The sequence below is a fragment of the Pezoporus flaviventris genome, unplaced genomic scaffold, assembly GCF_033815535.1.
Source record: "Pezoporus flaviventris isolate CSIRO_AGI_PZ_B2104156 unplaced genomic scaffold, CSIRO_AGI_Pfla_v1 ptg000035l, whole genome shotgun sequence".
Taxonomy (NCBI): domain Eukaryota; kingdom Metazoa; phylum Chordata; class Aves; order Psittaciformes; family Psittacidae; genus Pezoporus; species Pezoporus flaviventris.
In genome coordinates this window covers 12,054,425-12,070,238 of record NW_026892583.1, presented here as the reverse complement: position 1 = coordinate 12,070,238, position 15,814 = coordinate 12,054,425, and the positions used below count along the sequence as shown (strand labels likewise).

General features: G+C 47.4%; 1 long non-coding RNA gene across 1 annotated transcript in view; it reads left to right on the top strand.

Annotated features, from left to right (window-relative positions):
- The window catches only part of LOC133273918 (uncharacterized), a 376,828-nt gene that overhangs the window by 91,559 nt on the left and 269,455 nt on the right, over nt 1–15,814 (top strand). The window lies entirely within an intron of this gene.

The window sequence follows — 15,814 nt, the reverse complement described above, 5'->3', positions numbered from 1 at the left end:
ACCCTTTAAATAACTAGCAATTCTGCTTTCTGATTCTGAGGACCTTGAGCCCTGGGAAAAAAGAGCCAGAGGAGAGTCACAACTTCTCAAAAGCCAGAAGCACTCCTCTGAGCCCACGCAGGACCCAGAGGCCACCTCTTCATTTTGGCACTTGGATCTACGGCTCACTGCTACAATAACAAAATCCACCTTCCCTCTTCAAACAAGGAGCCAGTTTTCTATGTGCTTACAGGAATAACGTGCACATTGTTAAGCATGGTGCCTAAATTGCTCTGGGGGGACTAAGGGGTAGTCAGACACAAGATGATAAATAGGGTGTGAGGACCATTTTCTCAAAGGGGTTAAAGTATTTGTGTCCTAGTGGTAACCGACCTCGTTTTGTTCAGGGACGGATGTGTTTCTGGAGGTATTGTCTAGATACCGAGTGTTGGGACACAACAATCCAGAGCAATGCACTCATATCCCTGCTAGTTCATGTTCTTGTAACAATCCAGTCTTCTTTCCACAATACACACATACATACATAGATGGGCTGGTCCCTCAGTACTTATGAATTAGTAAAATGTGACGCTGGAGGGGTCAGAGGTTGGGTTCATACAAACATCCTGAAGTTCAAATGTTTTCCCAAAGCTTGTCTGAACTTTAGGTGACCTTCTTCAGTCTGGAAATGTGAGGCAGCCAGTGCTCCTCACGAGATTACCAACACGTCATGAATCTAGCAAAATCTGTAGCATGAGCAGCAGGAAATGTTTTTCCTGGAGTATTCAGTCCTTGGTTTCAGCTGCTGACCAGGGCCAGGAGGGTTGGGCTTTGGGTCATGGTCAAATGCCAGACGATGCTCTGGACAGCTTTCAGGTGGTCTTCAATGATGTGAATGTGGCCTTCAGGTAACCCTTGAGACCCAGGACACAGAAATTGGTCAAAGACGTTTCCTCATCGAGCAAACGCTGCCTACTCTGAGGTCTGATTTGCCAGCATTAAGTTAGGGATGCCCATCACCCAGATGTTGGAGGAAGGCTTGAAAATGACAGATGCACAACATTACCTGTAACCCTGTTATTCTGCAATTCCTACAATGATTTAAGGCCCAGCCTGTGAAATGCTGTGCAAAGGACAGCGGCCAGTCCTTATCCTCATTATAAAATCTGCCTCCTTCCCACAGCAGGAAGATGACTCAGATGCTGAGCCTGAACACAGTATTTTTCATGTATTTGCAGAGCAACAAACTACCCAGAAGTGGTAATGAACACTGGGATCCGGGTGGGCATTTTGCTGCCTGCTCATTGACATTACAAGACCTCTCGCAACATTGAAAGCACAATTATTTAACATAACTCATAAACAAAACAAAGCCACCTCATGTCAGTGTTTTAGTTACACGTTGCTTAACAGCAAGCAATATTTATGCTGTTGTTTCTAATAAACAAGTCATTTACTAGTTTTTGCTGTTGTCTGAAATGCCAGATTAACAATCTCTCTCCTGGGTCTGCAAAATCTTCTTTTACCACTGAAACTAATTATGCTGTTAACCACTAAAGCTGCTGAAGGAGAGCTAATGAGTTGCTAGACGCTGGCCATTCTATCTCCCATGCACAAAAGCTACAGCCATACAATATGCAGCACCAACAGAAAACTGCAGTGGCTGCAGTCTGTCTGACAAAAAAGAAAACCATGGACGAAGCAAAGCCACTGCTCCAAAACACCTCTCCCTGTCTTCATCACATGCGATGCTCAGAGAAACAGCCATAGAGATGTAAATGGAAATATGTCCCATTGCTTTTACACCCCCGGGGACATAGTCAGCCTTAATGAGTTAATGTTGTTAGAGCCTTCTGTGCCCATCAGCTGAGAAACAGTGCAGGAAAGGTGCTTTTGAAGACAGAGCTCTCAAGTCAGCATTTGTACATTCCTGTTTTCTCCAGCCGTCTGCTACCTTTCTACATACCCCCAGGAGATGCGTCCTGCATCTTGCGCTGCTGTCATCACTGCTGGTTTTATTGCTATTGTCATCATCATTTCATAATATTAATATTGTAGAAGAAGCTTGGAGTGCTAATCGTGGCCCCTGACCCCTTTGTGTTTTAATAGGGCTCATAGCAATAAGACAGGGGGTAATGGTTTCAAACTCCAAGAGGTTAGTTTCAGATTAAACATGAGGAAGAAATTGTTTACGATGAAAGTGGTGAAACACTAGCACAGGTTGCCCAGGTGGTAGATGTCTCATCCCTGCACACATCCAAGGTCGGGTTGGGTGAGGCTTTGAGCAACCTGATCTAGTTGAAGATGTTCCTGCTTATTGCAGAGGGGCTGGACTAGATGACCTTGAAAGTCCCTTCCAATCCAAGCCGTTCTGTGATTCTATGATCCATGTTGTACAAACACTGTGGGAGAAAACCCACACTTGTCCCAGTCACCCTCCAGTACAAACTGAAGTCATCTCCTCCATGAGGCTGGGATGGTGGATATTGAGGAAAAACACTCATGATTTGGTTCACACTCAAATGGTACCTTTAGTAGAAGAGAGCACTTCTCCCCATCACGGTGTCTCTTTGTGCATTATACACATCTGGTGGGGTGGGAAGACTCCTGTGGGCTGGAGAAGAACCAAGCAGCACCCTACAACTTGGTTTTCTTGAACTGCAACATCTGATCCTCAATGGTACCAAGTAGGATGCAAGTCAAAACTTCCAGCTTGCTTTTCTTCCTCCAACACTAACCCATTCCTCAACAGCCTTGCTCATCAGTTTGTCCATCAGGTTGCTGATGCTTTACATTGTCCCTAGGATATCACAGGAATTAAGTTAACGCTTTACAGTAGAACTCAGGTGAAAAATGACCACAGGTATTGGCAGTAGTGCAAATTTTACATTGGGTCTTCCTCCCTAAGTGTCCAGCTCAAATTCTTCTATTTCCTCACATCAACACTGGTGAGGAAGCACTCCTGGGAGCAGATCCATAGCTGGGGTACATCTCCAAGGTGCCGAGCCCAAATACTTGCAATGGTGGACACCCTTTTGTGTTCACTGCAGACATTAATACCTATTGCTGGTCACGACATGGCTCATGTTTATTAAATCCAATAGAAACATATTCTCCTTGGTCTCAGTAAAGCCAGGGCTTAGCCCAGGGAGCAGAATGATGCAACACTGGTTGCTGACCCCAAGCTAGGAGCAGGATATACCCTGAAGTGAGCCACAGCAGACTGAGATGCCCAGACATGCCTGTGGGCTTTCCAGCTCTTTCCATCCTTAAGCACACTAAATCTGCATTCACTTTATCAAGCATCTTGCCTGTCCACACAGGGGGTGATTTTCCTACATGTCACCAGTTTTCAACCTATGTATTATGGTCAGCGAAAGCAGCGGCATCACCATCATTAAACAGACTCCACATTTATCTGCCTTCCTATCCTATTCACAAAACTATTCCAAGCCCTCTGCGACCAATTTTCTATGCTGTGCAACCTTTCCCAGTTACTGCAGTTTTGAGTGTAAGAACGTTTTTATATTACAGTCTTTGATGGGTCATTCAAAGACTTCAATAACCACGTCTTGAGTCTTGTAACCTTTCCTGAGCACTGCCTACTGCTGTTGTTTACAGCTGGGAGTTTCAATTGCACAACAGTTCCTTCATAAAAACGTTAGTTCCTCACACTCAGGTTGAATTCATGGCTCAAAATTGCATCTTCCCATGTGTTTGTATACAGATTCTGTGCCTGCTATGTCCACACAGCAGGTCTCTGCTTCCCAGGGAGAAATTGCTGCTTCAAAAGCATCCCCTGCATAGTTACCATGAGTTCTGAAGGAAGAAAATAAAGGATATGGTGCTACCAAGGTAGAAAAAAAGGAGGTTAAAGCACTTCAGAGACTCTTGCAAGACTGGAAATCTTCTGGAACTGGAGCTGGGAGCAGGGAGGACTTGCAAGAGAGGGGGTGCTGAGGAGAAAGTTGGTTTCCCCTATTTTTGCCTTCTCCATTACCTTCCTGTGTTCTGTGTGGAACCACAGGGTGTTTCTGCCCAGGAAACGGGACTGGTCCCATCACATTCCAACAAGACAAACCAGGGGACTGGAGGTGAGGGCATGCAGAGCCTCAGAGGGCTGGAGATCAAAGGTGAACTCAAATTACACATTTAGGAGATAATTTCATGTACAGACACAAGGCAAATTCAGCATTTTAGGGAACTCAGAAGTACGTAGCCGTACCGACGTAGACCAGCCAACACAGATGCGCCCTTGGGGTTTCACACCAGTGAGCTTAGAATTTTGTGTCATCTACCCACTGCAAAGTCTCTTGGGGCTCCTCAGCTCCCAAGGTGCTCTACCTAATCCAGGGAAAAGAAAAGGGCTGTCTTGAGGGAGGCAGCAGACATCTTTACAGGTCTTTGTGCACCCTGGTCTGGAACCTCTGGGCTCCCTTCTTCTCAACAGGGCAGGGGAGCCCAAAGGGCTTTTCCTTGCTCAGGATTCAACATCTGCACCTTCTGGGTGAGGTTTTAACCTGGCTCTGGTCCTCTTGCCGTGGACTACTCACTGGGGCCACTCACCTCAACACAAGAGTGGCCAAGAGGCCCCTGGCTGCTGAATGAAGGGAAGAAAAGATGGGGGAGGTCAGGAGTTAAATGTTCAGACACATTTCATCTCTGATATCAAACCCCTTCCAGGACAAGAAGCCAAAAACCCATTTCAAACAAGCAGCTGTAAAAGTCATGAGGGAAGCTGCAATGTTGAAATAATATCTTCAGTGGAGCGGAGGGCACCCTTAGAGGAGCAGGTCAGCCTCCAGCCACCCTAACACCACAGCCCTCGCCATGCTAGGGCCAAGCCACCAGCAGTGACACCCTTGCACCTTGTACAGCCCCATGTTGTCACCAGGAGCAAACAGAACACAATCAAGCATAGGTGTTGCACAGCCAGAGATGGTGGGAGTGGGAGCTGCTTCCCCCACCAAGCATCCCCACAGGTGGTAGACTGATGGCTCCATGTAAACTTCTTTCTGCTCGAGGAACACAGCTGGAAAATGGGCTGTTTCTGGGAAAGGGGACAGTGGTATCTGATGTGCCTCTTGCTGTCCATATACTCTCTGGTTTTTAGGGTAACAGCAAATACACCGGGCCAGAGGTGCCTGAAGTTTTAAGAGTGTATGATGGCGAGCAAACCTGCCTGCCCATGGGCATAAGCAAACCCTGTCTGAACAAAGTAGAGAGAAAAACAAAACAAAACTCTGGGTTTTTTTTTTCTTAGAAATGTTTGCTTTGGTTTGTGTCTGCTCTGAAGAGAAAAAAAAAACACACAAAAAAAAAAATCCAACAACTCACCAGCGTATTTCTAGGGAAAAACAAAAAGCAAACAAATACAAACAAAACACACACACAAATCCACAAAAACACCTGTGTTTTCCTCTTTCTGGCTAGACTCAAGGCAGTTAAGCTGGAGGACTGTTACTGGGCCACCTCGGGCCTGGGACTGAGACATCTTTTGTTCCTCTTTTCTCTCCAGATCAACTTTTTTAGTCAAAATTCACCTCCTATGGCACAATGTTGTACACCAATAGAGAGCGGTGCATAAGGGACCAACAGGCACGTGCTGACACCCTGACACCTCATCTCCGCAGCCCACCTCCAAACTGTTGTCTTAATCCAAAACACAGCCTCCCCTCTCCCCATGCTTTCTGAAGATGAGTTTTGGCCCTTAGGCTGGGTTCCTCTCTATTTACTTTCCCGTTGTGTTTTGCCTTTAGCACGCTCTTCCCAGCTCCAGCAGCTCGCTTGCAAGTCACTGCGTTTTTCAGATTGCTGCCATAAATCCACAAATCAGTTGTTACAGTGAATATTGGATCGATCGTGCCTTTTTATGGTGGTTTTCTTTCCCCTGTCTTATATTAAGCCAAGCAAAACCCACCCTGGGGTCAGAAGGGACCCAAGTGCCACCCCGGGAGAGCCCCTTTGCAGCATGAATGCAGCCTCTGTTGCAGACCACACTGGCACATCTATGCAAGACGCCCCAGGCTTGTCATTGTACGGGCACCCCTGGCCCGGGGGGGCACAGCCATGCCCCCTTAACCCCCTCCTAATGCATGCAGCCCCAGAGCAGATATACACCGCTGTGTGCAAGGCAATGGGGCTGAAGCCCCGGCAGAGTCAAGAGTGCAGTAATGCCTGGGGATGGAGCATTGAGACAGCAAGTCACAGACACTGAAACTCATATAAAAATAACTCAGATCATCAGTCACTGGTCCTGCCTGTTCTCCTAAGTTAACACTCTGGTGACACAGTGGCTTGTAGCCAGATGTGGCAAAGCTGGGCCTGTCTTTTAAGAAGACAGTCCTTTCTAACCTGCACCCTGAATCATCAAAACACACCCTTTTTCCAGCACCCACTAGCCTTTTATTCTGGTTTTCATGGGCACAGCACAGCACACCTGCAGTGCTGGGGGCAGCTGCAGGGCACAGCCTGCAAGCACAGTGAAGTCCCACAGTGCTGGGCTTTCAATGAGCAATCAGGTGCCAGGCTTTTGTCCACCACCATCACGAGGTCTATGTCCCCTCTGGGAACCCATCCTGGAGCCAGAGAGAAAGACAATACGGATGCCCTGCTAGGGGGAGAGACTCCCCATGTCCCTGGGCTATCAGGCACGGCCAATATGACCTGATACACAATGCAAAGCAAACCCAGCCACTTAAATGGCTTTTTCTACTGATATTTTTAAACCGATTGCTTTGTCAGTGTGGCAGAGAAACAAAACAGGGGAAAGGCAATTACGGAGGAGGCCTCATCATATTAGTGATCACTGCTGCTGCTGCTATTAGTGTTATTGCCCTCTCCCCTCTGAGCCTTATTAGATGCTTACATGAGAGCTGGACTCTCCTGAAATGTCAGTGAGCACCAAGCACTTGAATATCCAGCCCTGCAGTGCTCTGAAAATCTTGTTGATTACTTTAGACATTGTATGAACACAGGCAACTACAGCAAGCCTGCCCTAGGCCACATACGCAACGAGAAAGAGGCAGCAGAGGCAGGCAGGGCAGAGAGGAGCCACACTGTTCAGACCTCTTCCTCTGAACCCGTCATGGGACTCTCTTTGCCTCTCTCTTACCACTGTGTGAGCTCCTATTTTCCCATATCTTCAAAGCAAGATCCATGTTATTCATTTCAGGGAGGGGAAAAGACCTCCATGCACCCTTATCCGTACCCAGTGCTCTCCATCAGCCCTATTAGGGATGAAGAAAGTAATACCCTCATTCCAAAGGAAAGCCAGATTTTCCCTGCTTTTCCACAGAAGCCAAGCAATTGCAATGGCAGGAAGAGCCCCTGAAAGTCTGGAGCTGAGCAGGAACTTTCCTATCATTGGGTCACATTACAGTAGGCAGAAATGCCTGGATCTATTTTTTGTATTATAAATGTGTAGGGGTACATTCACAGAGGCAGTGCTAGCCCAGGAGAGCTTTTGGTCCAATCAGCTGAAGAGCTGGATGGGGAACAGACATGCTGGAAGGGAACCAACTGGGCTTGTTCCCAGTCACCCCACAGCTCTGGGTGACCAGGGCTAGAAAAGCAGTGTCAGATCTGGTTCCTAGTCCAGAAAGAGACCTGTTCATGGTTAATGCTTCTTTTGAACTTTCCGTCCTTGCAGGCTGCATGGCCATGGACTTCTCCCCTCCACGGGGCATTGGTGGTTTGAGTCTTACAGACCTTCATGGCACAGGTCCTTGCTTGATGCACACACAGTGGGCTTGCTGTCTCCTGGGGAGTTATATTTGTTCTTCCTTTCCTTGCTGTTTTCCTTAACCTAAAATAACATGTCACAGACTGGAAAAAAAAAAAAAAAAAAAAAGTGAGCATGTTTTGCTCCCAGTGTCTGGATAAACATATCGCTTCCCAAGCCTTAAATGGGATGAGCTGCAGGGAGCTTACTGAGATGTGACAGCTTTAGAGACTAACAAGAACTGCAGAGGTAATGGGCCCCATTTGCTTCCTCTATCTGCCCTGCTAGACCCACATAAGAGCTCAAAACAGAGCTTTGAGCCTTCTCAAGCCTTTAAGCTACCCCAGCCCCTGTCCACCTTGCTCTTGCTCTCCCACACTGCTTCTCATTGCGAATACATGGCTGTAACTATCATAGCCCAAGCCCACCCAGAGCTCCTCGTCAGGGACAGCTCTGCCTGGAGCTATCTATTTTTTTCCCGCCTCAAGACAGCATTTGTTTGTGAACATGTCGTTTGCTGGCTGCTCCTCCTGCCTACAAGCAAGGAGGAGGTCCAGGAAGCCTGGGTTTGCCTTAGAGGAAAGCAATGGCCTGTTTTGGCCTTTTGACAGTGGATGAGTTAGTATTCTTGTGTTTGGATGGGGTTTTTTCTACCTCAGACCACCTCTCCCTGGATTAAATGAAATGTTTAAAATGTTATCTAGTGCAGATAGTGCTGAAATTACATCCTCCATCAGTTGAAGACAGGGCTGGCTGATTAGCCTTTCATGTTCTGCATCAATTTAAGAACCAAAGACAATGAGAGCAGGCTTGATATCTCCCAGAGAACCTTTCAGAAACATCCAGAGGATGAGCTCATTGGAGATGAACCTCCATCAGATTTCAAAGGTGGGCCAGGAGAAGCAGCCCTCCCGTTTGACCTATCTCAGTGTCTCAGAGAAGACCAAGATAAGCCACTAGCATCACCCTCTGCTGGAAACTCCTGAGGCCCAGGCAAGACCTGCAACCTGGATCCTCCTGTGCATCACCAGCACTGAGTTTCCACTGGTTTCAGGGAATGCCAGCAAAAGCACATTTCACTCAGTCAGAAGTGTGGCACATAAAGAGTCTGCTGAAATTTTGGCACAAGTCCTTCCTCACCAGTGGGTATCTCCAGGCACCTGAGCAGCAAGGAGACATTTGTTCATGATGCTTGTTCTCAGCTGGGGAGGGCAGGGAAGACTCTGTCTCTAGGTCACAGCCATGGCAGAAAATGGGGCAGCTGGTTCTTGTGAAATCCTGTGCCCAGGTTTGATTTTCCTTCCTCCTCCCACCTCCAAAACATGACAAGTAGAATGGACTCTTCTACCCTGTGAAGGTATGGATGTAGTAGGGACTTGGCTAAAACTTTTAGCCCACATCACCAAGAATGCATATCTTCTACTACATAAGAGCTCAAAGTTACCTTGCTCAGCAGCAACAGCAGCCCGCTACTCTCTTTCTTCTACAATTTTGCTTTTGCCACCAAAGATACCTGTGTAGGAATCAGTTCAATCACCACAAGTGATCTAGGGGCAGAGCATAAGGAAACCCTCCCTGTGCATCAACACCTGGCATCATTCAGCCATCAAACCAGCCCTGCAACATCCCTGCTCTTTCTAAGTGACTTAATTTTGGTTGTCTTCTTATATCTTTTGGACTACTCCCCTTCAAAGCTGGCCTTGCAAAAAAGCCTTGCCTGTGGAGAAAGAGCCCGTCTTCTTCTTCCTTCATGAGCCCAACTTGCACCCTGCTTGGAAGTACATGCCAGCCGGAGGGGTCCTCAGGCTGCCAACTAACCACTCCCAGCTTCTTGCTGACCCCAAGCCAATTTCCTGGAGACATTGCAGAGAAAAGCATGTTCAGCCCTTAGAAACTCCCTGCTCAGTCTCTCTCAGAAACCGGATGTCACCAGAGTCAGGGACTGCCAGCCCGAAACATCTCAGTTGACAACTAAAGGATGTTTATACTGCTGATGGAAATGACCAACCAAACAAAAGAAAGGTGCTCAGCAAGGGAAGGAGATTAGCAAAACCAACATAAGTCAGTAGCCAAAACAAGAAGCAAGAGAGATGATGACGGGAGGGGAGAGCTGATGGCTAGGGAAACATGAACAGCTGAGGAAGGAAAAGCACTGCTAGACCAGAGAGGGGCTGCAGGAGCTCCTCACGAAACTGCTGCCTTGCACCAATGAAGCAGCCATAAAGCCATGCTCTATCCAGCTGATGAGGAGAGGAATTTCTCTCCAACTCAGTGATGAAAAAAACTGGTGTGAATTGAACGGAGCATGGGTTAAGCAGCCTACCACACTGCTTCTGCTTTACCATTGATTTACCACTGCGATTTAAATAACCTGTTCAAGACTGAACGTGAAGGATGCCTGAATTGGACTGACAGATCAGCAGGTGAAAGCCTGCAAAGAACAAGCATCATTTCCTTCAGCTCCAGGGCAAAGGTATTTAAGGACAAGGACTTATTCAAGGACAGCCCCACAGTGATCTCTAAACTATCCTCACAGCCAGCTGGCTGGAAAAGAAACTATCCCATGCGTTACCAAAGAGTGGGAGCCTTCAGTCCCTCATCTACTCAATTTTCAAGGCAGCAGCCCCAGGGTTGTCCACTCCATTTCCTCCACTCCCCCCCCCCCCCCCCCCATACATATTTCTGTTGGTGAAGCTGTGTGAAGTCCAAAGCCTTCATCACATCTATTGCAAAAACATCTGCAGCACAACAACTGCAACATCTGCACTATGTGCTAAACCAGATATCTAAGCTGTTCATTTCAGGTTTTTGTACCAAAGAGGTATCTAGAGGCCCACAAATTGGTGTCCAGCCATGCTGAACAAGACCAACCCTGGCACTGAAGACTTTGTTGCATGAAAAGAAGAAAGAAGGACTCAAACTTCCAATCCACAGAGAGAAACCAGAGTGGCCACTAAAATATCTGACATCAGTCACTTGATAGCAGAGCCCTCTTCTACATAGCTCAATGAGCGCTTGCTGAATTCAGTAAAGCTTCAGGATGTTCAAGGTTCCATGGGATACAGCCCTAGAGGGCAGGGGGGCCCAAGACTGTTGGTTGATATTCAAGGATCACCTGCTACAAGCTCAGGAGTGTTGCATCCCAAACAGAAGGAAGTGCAGCAGGAGGGCCAGGAGACCTCCTTGGATGGATAAGGAGCTGCTGAGGAAAACTCGAAGGAAAAAAGAGACTTATAAAAGGTGGAAGCAAGGACAGGCGGCCTGGGAAGAGTACAGGGATGTTGTCCAGGAAGCAAGGGACCAGGTTAGGAAAGCTAAGGCCCAGTTAGAATTAAATTTGGCTAGGGTTTTAAAAGTATAACAGGAAGGGATTCTATGGGTACATAGCGAATAAAAGACAGACTAGGGAAAATGTAGGCCCCCTCAGGAAGCTCTCGGGAGAACTGGCTACACAGGATTTGGAGAAGGCTGAGGTTCTGAATGACTTCTTTGCCTTGGTCTTCACTGGCAAAGGCTCTGACCAAACCACCCAAGTCTTGGAAGGCAGATGCAGGGACTGTGAGAATGAAGACCCTAGGCCCACTGTAGGAGAGGATCTGGTTTGAGACCACCTAAAGAACCTGAACGTGCACAAGTCCATGGGACCTGATGAAATCCATCCGCGGGTCCTGAAGGAGCTGGCAAATGAGGTTCCTAAGCCACTGGTCATCATATTTGAGAAATCATGGCAGTCAGGTGAAGTTCCCAATGACTGGAAAAAGGGAAATATAACCCCCATTTTCAAGAAGGGGAAAATGGATGACCCAGGGAATTACAGACCAGTCAGTCTCACCTCCATGCCTGGCAAAAACCTGGAGCAGATTCTCCTGGAAGGCATGCTGAGGCACATGAAAATCAACAAGGTGCTTGGTGACAGCCAGCATGGCTTCACTGAGGGGAAATCCTGCCTGACCAATTTGGTGGCCTTCTATGATGGGGCTACAGAACTGATGGACAGGGGTAGAGCAGTTGATGTCATCTACCTGGACTTGTGCAAAGCGTTCGACACTGTCCCACACGACATCCTTGTCTCTAAATTGGAGAGACATCAATTTGATGGATGGACCACTCGGTGGATAAAGAACTGGCTGGATGGCCGCACACAAAGAGTTGTAGTCAATGGCTCAGTGTCCAGCTGGAGACCAGTAACGAGTGGTGTCCCTCAGGGATCGGTGTTGGGACCGGTCTTGTTCAACATCTTCATCGCTGACATGGACAGTGGGATTGAGTGCGCCCTCAGCAAGTTTGCCGATGACACCAAGCTGTGTGGTTCGGTTGATACCCTGGAGGGAAGGAATGCCATCCAGAGGGACCTTGACATTCTTGTGAGGTGGGCTGATGCCAACCTCATGAAGTTTAACCATGCCAAGTGCAAGGTCCTACACCTGGGTCAGAGCAATCCCAGGTACAGCTACAGGTTGGCCAGAGAAGAGATTCAGAGCAGCCCTGTGGAGAAGGACTTGGGGGTGTTGGTCGATGAGAAAATGAACATGAGCCAGCTTCAGTGTGTGCTTGCAGCCCAGAAAGCCAACCATATCTTGGGCTGCATCAAAAGGAGCGTGACCAGCAGGTCGAAGGAGGTGATCCTGCCCCTCTACTCTGCTCTTGTGAGACCTCACCTGGAGTATTGTGTGCAGTTCTGGTGTCCTCAGCATAAAAAGGACATGGAACTGTTGGAACAAGTCCAGAGAAGGGCCACGAGGATGATCAGGGGACTGGAGCACCTCCTGTATGAAGACAGGCTGAGGAAGTTGGGGCTGTTCAGCCTGGAGAAGAGAAGGCTGTGTGGAGACCTCATAGCAGCCTTCCAGTATCTGAAGGGGATTCTGGAGAGGGACTCTTCATTAGGGACTGTAGTGACAGGACAAGGGGTGACAGGTTTAAACAGGGGAAGTTTAGATTGGATATAAGGAAGAAGTTCTTTCCTGTAAGGGTGGTGAGGCACTGGAATGGGTTGCCCAGGGAGATTGTGAATGCTCCATCCCTGGCTGTGTTCAAGACCAGGTTGGGCAGAGCCGTGGGTGACAAGGTTTAGTGTGAGGTGTCCCTGCCCATGGCAGGGGGGTTGGAACTTGATGATGTTAAGGTCCTTTCCAACCCTAACTATTCTATGACTCTATGTTGTCTTAAAGTAAAACAATCTTTTATTGGACATTTTCTTTTGCAGCAGCAGACTAAAACTCTTTGTTGTTTCATAGTTTAAAAGCCAGGCTGTAAAAGCAGAGTGATAGGTCCCTGATTCTTCATGCTTTTCTGAAAGGTGTTCTCACTTCTTTGCTTTGTTTTTCACAGCCCAGCTGAGATAAAGGCTTATGTAAGCAAATCTAAAATTAATCACCTGAATGTCTTACAGATTTCCAGGCAGCAAGGGCAACTGTGACTTATTGTCTTTGCAAGATGTACAGACCTCAAAGATGGTACATCTCTCTCCTCCTGCCCTTACCCTGGGTTTGCTGTTCCAAGACTAGAGCAAACCTTGCATCCTTACATGCAGGCATTAGAGGCAGAAAATGGGCAGCCTTACACAGATGGGCAGAAACTTGCAAATATTAATACAATTCTACCAGAGTAACAGGCTGTGGATGGCAGATCCCTTCCCATGGCTCTGCCCCATCCCCATTCCTCCTTGTTTGCTGTGCTGTCAGGAAGCAATTATCCTTCCCAAGCAGCCAGGATGCTCCCAAAACAGTCGCAGAGCTGGTGTGGTAAATAGGAGCTAACAACTTAGATTACCAACAGCCCTAATATCATTTCTGCAACCAAGTAAGATATTTAGACATGCTAGACATCGTTTTTAAGGTTGCACTTAGCTGGAACCTAACACAAGTGCCACCCATATTCAGCTGAATCAAAGAGCTAAGCTAAGTGGCAAGGAAAGCGAGATCTAAAAATCAAGCATGCATTAAATCTTGAGCAGGATGGCAGCAGGCTCAAAGTCACCAATTTCACCTATGGAAAAGACATCCCTGGTGAGATGTTTCCCTGCCGAAAAGCATCCCTGGTGAGAGGCAGTAAGATGCTGCTTAGATCCTGCTCATAGAGAATTACCATCTACCTCAACTTCACCACTGATTCCTTTGGGAATGTGTGAGGGATAAAACAGTAGTTATTGTGTGAGCATGATCACTGGGGAGGGCTTGATCCAAATTTGCTGGAGTCCAGAGGCACTTTTCATTGACCAAACTAGACCCCACACCAGTTACATTCCAGGAATCCTTACTGGACTGGGAAGTCCTTAGAGCTATGGGGCAGACTTTGAGCTGATAGGAAAGTCTTTTCAAGAAGGGATTAATTTGTAAGAAGAAGTAAGAGCCGTAGTTGTTGAGTCAGGGCCCTGACCCAGCATGGCAGGTTTCTTTCATCGCTACCACTCAATAATTATTTGCGCAGTGGCTACGTTTGGCCCAGCCTTGAAAAAGAGTAGAAAACTTGATCTACAGCTTGGCAAAGGGTGCATCTGCTGCCTACCTGCAGCAAAGACAGCATTTGCCTGCCAAGAGCATAGCCTGCATTCTCCATGATTCAGGTATTTGCAATATCCTGCCCGCTAAGCTGCAGAGCACATACACAGCTTTGTGTGTGCTCTGATAAAAGAGGGAGGAGATTCCTTTGCACATGTCTCTTGTTGTTCTGAGAACAGCCTTATGGAGGCTTTCTTCCAATTTTGTCCCATCCCTTTGTTTTCCTGCTGTTTTCCATTTTTCCAGTTTTTCCAGAGATGTAAATATGTGCAGAGTGTTAGAAGACCTCTGCAGATTCATCATGCCCACTTTCTCCCATGTAACAGGAAGTTCACCTTTTGCAGCCCATTCCAATAAACATTTGCAGGATAAGGAGAACCACCTTGCCACACCTGGAGCTTTATCCACCCATCCTGGAGGCACAATAGAGTGCTCAACCCACTTTACAAACTTTTCCTTGACTCTCTTGTTTTGCTGACATAAAACAGGCAAATAAGTATTGCACCAGCTTCTCACAGCAATTCAAGTCCAGACTGAGAAAAACATCAAATTTGAGCCCAAAAATTAAGGAGCTATTGGAGTTATAAGCAGAAGGAGAATAATTCTCCAAGATCAGTGAAGTGCATTAGCCTACACTCTGCATAATCTGCACGGTGCACAGGGGAATGGTTTCCTGCTGACAGTACATCCACCTGGGGATGGCAATGCCCATTAAACATCCCACTCAGCCTGGCCAGGTCCCAGTCTGAACATCACCTGCACCCACTCTCAACTTCTCCCCTTTTCCTGTCATCATACCCCTTTCTATGCAAAGGCTAGGAGCTTTCTAGCCCATCTTGGGTTGACTTTCTGAGGCCAACAAGGAAGCAGGATGGGGACAGCTTAGCCCAGGACAGCCTACAGCCTCCCTGGCCCCGGGACCACTCAGTCCCTCTGCAAGGATACCTCTGTTCTCCATCCACCAGCTGCTGGGAGTAGTGAAACGGGTTTCAAACTAAAATCCAGGATTCCCTTGCACACAAGGAGCCGCAGACAGCATGGGCTCAGGTCCAGCACAAGCAGTGATTTCTTGCATTTGGCGACCCCCTTTTTGTAGATTTGAACAGAGGTCAAAGTTCAATCAGTGCCTCAGGTGTGGTCATCAGAGGCTATTTGAAGGCCCCAGGCTGGTGCTGCACAACCTCAACAGCTCCATGGGACACCTTTGTCAGGAAGAGAACTGCAGGCTCAGTTTGTTTCGTCTGAACGGGTAAGCCTGGGGGATCAGTTTAAAGTATTCCAGTTTGGAGGCCCATTTCTCACAAACTCCTAAAGCCCTATTTCTTCCAGCCTAACCCGATCCAACACATTTGTTACTAGGCTGAGATCCAGCAAAGGTTTTTGTTTTGACTGCCAACGGCAAATTTTTTTGACCACAAAATAAACCTTGAAATATGATATGTTTAGATAAGCGGTGGGAATGCTGAGAGACTCTCAGTGAATTGAACCAAGAGGTGTGAACAGTTCTGCTTAAAGGACATGCAAAAATAATGGCACCGGGTCTGTGCTGTAACTTCAAGGAGGAAACATGCTGGAGGCAACAGTCAGCAGATCATAATAATGATGGTTTGAA